The 6,696-nt window shown below is 34.5% G+C and overlaps 1 non-coding gene across 1 annotated transcript; it reads left to right on the forward strand.

The window, feature by feature from the left end:
- The first annotated feature begins 6,282 nt into the window (after nucleotides 1-6,282).
- Nucleotides 6,283-6,354, forward strand: TRNAQ-UUG (transfer RNA glutamine (anticodon UUG)). Its single transcript has one exon. It is a non-coding gene; the product is annotated as a tRNA-Gln (tRNA).
- The last annotated feature ends 342 nt before the right edge of the window (nucleotides 6,355-6,696 follow it).

Consider the following 6,696-nt stretch of genomic DNA (forward strand, 5'->3'; position numbering starts at 1 on the left):
TGTTTTACGTCCGTAAACGTGCCAGGAGCTTTGTTATATTTAATGTTTGTAAACATTACAGAAAATTCATATGTAAGGCGTTGAGTTGCACAGACTAGTTCTAAATACATTTTAAAAAATACATAAATTACATATATATCTGGATTGCACCTAACATGCTCGCCCCTTCAGCCGTGGGGGCGTTATAAGGTGAGGGTCAGTCCCACTATTCGTTGGTAAGAGCAGCCCAATAGTCTTACACTACTAAAATAGGAACGGCTAGCGCAGATAGACCTCGAGTAGCTTTGTGCTATATTCAAAAACAAAGTTATAAACGTCTTGTAGTAGTAATGTAGTTCTGTTAATAGTTTCGGTGGTAGCACATTCTGTGATGTAAATTAGTTATTCTGTGGTGCGTCGAATGACGTAAGTTAACCACTTTCTTTCTCTTACTGTTTATATATCCTGAAGGTGGTTGCAGTTACGAGCTTCACGTTTATTGTATCAAACCGTTGCTTTATTATGCGATCGAATTACATCATACGTGTTACCTTTTAAAGCTGTTTTTCTCTCTTAGCATTGCAACAAGTGCTACATAAAAGGTATGGACAGTGACCAGTGCCCCAATTGCGATGTCTCGAGTAGTACTGATTTTGATTTATCTTCTTCGTCTGACGTGCTACAAACGCCTGAAGACGAAAACAGGACGGAAGTGACACGACGAGACACAGCAGTGTCTGATGAGCTCTCAACTAGTATCAGTTATTCTGCCTCGGAAGTATCTGTCAAGGTACCTCTGACATCCTCAAGTTCGAGGTCTTTGTTTGCTCTTCCATCTTCTACGTCAAAAATACCATCATCTGTTTCGTCGTCATCACAAAGACCCCAGGTCATCACTTTGTCAGCTTCCTCTAGACCAACTTCATCGTTGGCTTACTCGGGACCAGTATTGGTTACTTTGTCATCAAATTCTAAAATACCCTCGTCTCTTTCGTCAGCGTCTTCCCAAAAATCACAGTTAACCCTTTCTTCGTCTACTAAAACACCACTGTTGGCTTCAGTTTTGACAGCAAAATCACCTTCAGTTAACTTATCACTAAAATCATCGGTGGGTCATCCACCATTATCCTCGGACCAGACTTTGCCTCCTGCAAGATCATCCGCGGTCAGTTAATTATTTTCATTTCTTACACATTCATTGTTTCCTCGAGATTTTGACCGGTCTCTTCGTCAATGCCATCTCTTACGCCATTGTTTCTCTTGTTGGTCCACTTGTGATGTCGACATCACAGAGTTTATCAATCTCTGGAGTAACGGAAGTGACGTCGTGCCTTCAACGACAGTTCCGGAATGCTAGGATGATAGTAATATAACTTTCTTACAAGACAGAAGAAAGAAGTATTAATATTTTTGTTATCAGTTTTTACAACACAGAACTACTATCGTTAATGACTTAAGTTTTCTAGTTTTGATTTAGTGTTTCGTCGCATTTCTCCAGAAAGTAAAACAAAACTTTATTATAAGTGTTTGTGTCGTAAGTTTGTTTTAAACTTGTTGGAAGACGCAAGTAATGTTAAACCTAATATTATAATCTGGAGTTTAAGTGCAAACGTATTTTTTTTTATACACGTTATCCAATCCATATATATATATATTTGTTTGTACGTGATTTCTGTTAACTCATTAAAGTATTTTTTCAGTAGAGGGCGCGACCAGCAAGAATAAAAAACCTGTTGGTCGAGTTATCTTTAACTTATAGATGAAAAGGCGAGCCATTGTTTATGGTATCTATTTTTAAACTTTTGAAATTTCAGGACAAATTAATACGAGCCAATCTCAAACGTTTGTTACTGCTTGGAGAACAATACGTTTGTTATCATTGTGGAAAACAAAATATGTAATTGTTGTTATATAGTATACTACACCTTTCACACATAAAAAGAAAAAAAAAAACATTTGATGTCGATTTCGTTTTTACAGACGATAAAAGTGTACGGTGTTAAAATGTTTTGACATGTTCTGTTTATTAGGTAATTTGGAACAGGCTAATTGAGTTTCTGATTCCTTTATAAAGGTTTATTCTAGATGTATAGCATAAACTATACAGTTGAAGTGTTTTTCTTAGTATTACTTGAAATTTATATTTTAAATGTTACGTCATTGATAAAGCCTATGAGAGCTCCTTGGCAAGAGAGGCGAGTTGTTGTATAATTAATTTTACGTTACGTTTCAGCGTATTGTGTTGTAAAAAAAACGTTGACATTGTACGAAGATATCAAATCGTATCTATTCTACTATGTCATAAGAAGTTAAGCACACGATTAAAAAAAAACGCACACACAAAAAACTAAAATCCAGATAGTGGTATAAGTTGTGAAATGCTAACGACACTTTGTTTTTCTTTTCCGACTTTGGTTTAACTGTAAACTTCAGGAGGAAAAGTGCAGTATTTATATAAAAAAGTTTATTGTTAGTAATGTGTAACAGTAGATTTTTAGTTAAGTTTGTTTATTTAGTTTCATTGTGCCACGTATTGTTTTATAATTTAAGTGTGTTTTGTTTGATAATTTAAAAACTGTTAATTTCTTCTAACAACACAGATGGAGCCACAACAGATGTTTGTCCATACTGTTAATAAAATGTTTTGTTGTTGTAACAAAAAAGAATACAATAAACAAACAACACCAGGAGAATATGTGGTAAAAAATTTTCGTAAGCTGAATATAGAAGGATAACCTACTACGAATGATAACGCTTTTTAATTTTTGTTTTGTCGGTTTTGTTTATCTTTCGTATGATTTTGGTCAATTTTTGGAGAATAATTTTACTTAAATCACTTACAAAGAATGAAATTTAATAACTCAAGGTGAATCGGCCATTATCGTCTTTTAAACTAATCCTAAACCAGTGTTCTACAATACTTTTAACCATCGTTTTCGTAATTCGAGAAACTAAAAGCGTGTTGTTTTTTACCGACATATTGCTCTCACAGATCTGATTTGGATTAGGAATATAATTGACTATGATGTGCCATTGAATACTTTATTCAAATGCTAGATATTCAACAATTTGATTGTTTATATTACATCACTGTGCCTTATTTTTGTAACCTCCCTTTTAATAGTGTAAATACATAAGCCTATGGTGATTTCTTATACACTTTAAAGATAAATTCAAGTTAAGTTTAATTTACCTCTAATTACTAAGCGTCGTTCTGATGTATTCTACCCTTCATCAGCAACCCTGGACATATTGCGGACTTGCGATGTTAAAAATTCCGTTTCGATACCCTTTGTGGGCAGAGCAGAAACATTCCTTTGTGTTTAACTACAAACAACATTTAAGTTATGATTGTGTTAAACGGCAATAGAAGTTTTACAGTCAATTCGTAAACTGGATAAAACATTAATACAAACTATTGAAGTTGCAAACGAATCTCTTTCCAGAAGTCTTTGCATCACTAGGTAGTTTAAAACATTCGACTCGGAGTCTGAGGGATGCGAGTTCTAATCCCGGTCGCACCAAACATGCTCGCCCCACCAAACAGTGGTGGACGTTCTAATGTTACGTTTAATCCCACTATTGGTTGGTAAAAAAGTAGGCCAAGAGCTGGGGATTGGAGGTGATAACTAGCTGACTGCTCTCTAGTCTCACACTGCTAAATTAGGGACGGTTAGCACAGATAGCCTTCGAGAAGCTTTTCGCGAAGCATGAAGAAATGCTGGATGTTTGAAGATGACATGAACTGTATTTTGCTGATTTCAATATATTAAAGGTAAATTTTCGATAAATCCGAAAGGGGTTAATTATTGCAATGATCTCTCACCAATACGTATATAATTAATAAAAATATATTGTTCACAATTATAGAATAACAATGGATAGACTGTTTCGTAATTCACAAGATGAAAGATTAATTTTCTCTGCGTACAATTGTTGTGTATTAGAATGGACAATAAATGGTTCCATGGTGTAATGGTTAGCACTCTGGACTTTAAATCCAGCGATCCGAGTTCAAATCTCGGTGGAACCTACAGTTATTTAACGTATGTCTTCAATATCCAAATTTTGGTATGTTTTATTTTTCTTCTCCAAGCAATAATACTTCAGGAAGAGATTTAGGAGAATTAACTCAAATCCGGTATTTAAAATTACAAATGGTGAAAACCCATTATAGAAAAGCATGAAAGATACCGACCAGTCTTACCTAGGATTGTAATTGCTTTCGCTTTGTATGTTTCTCGTGTTTCCTACAATCATTTTAAGTAGGGTTTTTCAAATGTTTTACAGTGTATGTTACGAAGAATCTCATGAACACGATATTTATACAGTTCATAAGTACGAAAAGATATTTTTCATTTTATTTTGATGTGTCTTTAATTTCTTTAAACGCCATTAAAGTGAATAGAGCCAAATGTGAGAGGAGAAATATGTTAAGCAGCAAAAGGTTTTTAACACTTGACGTAATTTTCGAGACACGTTTACACAACACAATTATTTAATTCTACTAAACTCATCTTTACCGCCAGCTGGTAAAAGATTCGAAGTGGTAAAAAGAAATACTGAAGTGAAAATATACGAATATATATTTAGAACGCTCGTGAAGAAGTCCATTTTAAATACGTATATCAACTGATAATACGTATAGCAAGACCAGTGCTATAATGAACTATTCTTCTTGCCAGTAATGTAATGGAAGATTATAGATTAAAAAAGAATTTTTACGTGAGTCTCTACTGTTACTGTGGAACTGACACAGAGAAATAAATCATCGTCCATTTAATGCCGATATCATTAATAAAAGTGTCGTTTAATGGTTTTTACACATTTACTTCTCTTCAAGTTTATAGATGGCTAATCCGGAACGTGTTAAATGACGTAAAAATTACGTGGATTGTCGTGAATGCAGGACAGTTGATGTTTGTTTGTGTGTAATTTTTCAATAAATTCAAGTTACATTTACAGAAACGTATTTTATTATTGGTTTCATTTCGCTAATAACAGATCAATATCCCCTTTTGTTTACGAAACACAAATGATTGAATCTAAATGTATTGAGAAAATCACGTAAACGTTGAAGAGTTATTTTTTGTGATACCTAAAAACAAAGAATTCGTAAATGCTAAACTAGACATAAAATAATCTGCTTTAGTCGGCTGACCGTTCTTCTAAGGAGATAAACGGGAATAAAAGGAAGTGTGAAATGTCAGAGTTAGAGACTTGGGTTTGTTAACTCGTCAAATACGAGAGGAAAGTGTTTAACAAAGGATATCATATACTCTTTAGAATACGTAGAATATAATGTTATCTGCAATGTAGAATCTGGGAGACCCTTGGAAAAACTTATCATTGAATATTTGCAGGATATAGACAAAGCAGACGTGCAATAAATGACAACGAGAATTGTGATATACGAAAGACGGATTGCCCAGTTACGTGTAAAGTACTCAGTAGAGGCATCAGTTTCTTAGATCGTAAAATGAAAGAATCATTTGTATATAAAAATATAAACCAACAAAAAACCGATATAATGGACGTTCTCTCGTTTCTCTTTATACAATTTATGTTAGATAATAACATAAGTGGTATTTACTCTTGTTTCTCTAATTTTATTGAACCTTCCAGCAGTGGCGTAGGCTTAAGAAATAATTGCAAATTATGACAGTGAATTCAGATAACAACCTATGTGTTTCGAGATGGAATGTTGCACGTATGCAGATGTTGTTCATTTGATTGTTCGCTACGAAGCACAAAGCAACAAAATTGCCCACGACGGGTATGTAAAACGGAATCTAGAGTTTTAAGATTTCGGAGATTTGCAATCCGGAGGCAGATGTGGTTAATGCGAAAGAAATATTCGTTTTTCATATGTTTCATTTTATATTGTTAAATAAAATCAGCTCTAGCGTTCTGTAGATCATGAGATGGCCAGGTGGGTTAAAACTTTCGACTCGTAGTCTGAGGGTCTCAAGTTCGCATCCGCGTCGCGCCAAATATGCTCCACCCTCCTAGCCTTGGGGGCGTAATAGTGAACTCCACTATTCGTTCGTAAAAGAGTAGCTTAAGAGTTGGCGGTGGGTGGTGATGACTAGCTGCCTTCCTTCTAGTCTTTTACTGCAAAATTATGGACGGCTAGCACAGATAGCCCTCAAGTAACTTTGTGCGAAATTCCAAAAGAAACAATATATTGTTCATAATTATTGAATAACAATAGATTGACTGTTTCGTGATCCACAAGATGCAAGATTAATTTTCTCTGCGTTATATAGTACAATTGTTGTGTATTAGAACAGACAATTAATGGGTTCCATGGTGGAATGGTTAGCACTTTGGACTTTGAATCCAGCGATCCGAGTTCAAATCTCGGTGGAACCTACAGTGATTTTACGTATGTCTTCAATATCCAAATTTTGGTATGTTTTTTTTTCTTCTCCAAGCAATAATACTTTAGCAAGAGATTTAGGAGAATAAACTCAAATCCGGTATTTAAAATTACAACTGGTGAAAACCCATTATAGAAAAACATGAAAGATACCGACCAGACTTACCTAGGATTGTAATTGCTTTCGCTTTGTATGTTTCTCGTGTTTCCTACAATCATTTTAAGTAGGGTTTTTCAAATGTTTTACAGTGTATGTTACGAAGAATCTCGTGAACACGATATTTATACAGTTCATAAGTACGAAAAGATATTTTTCATTTTATTTTGGTGTGTTT

The sequence above is a fragment of the Tachypleus tridentatus genome, chromosome 1 (genome assembly GCF_004210375.1).
Source record: "Tachypleus tridentatus isolate NWPU-2018 chromosome 1, ASM421037v1, whole genome shotgun sequence".
NCBI lineage: Eukaryota > Metazoa > Arthropoda > Merostomata > Xiphosura > Limulidae > Tachypleus > Tachypleus tridentatus.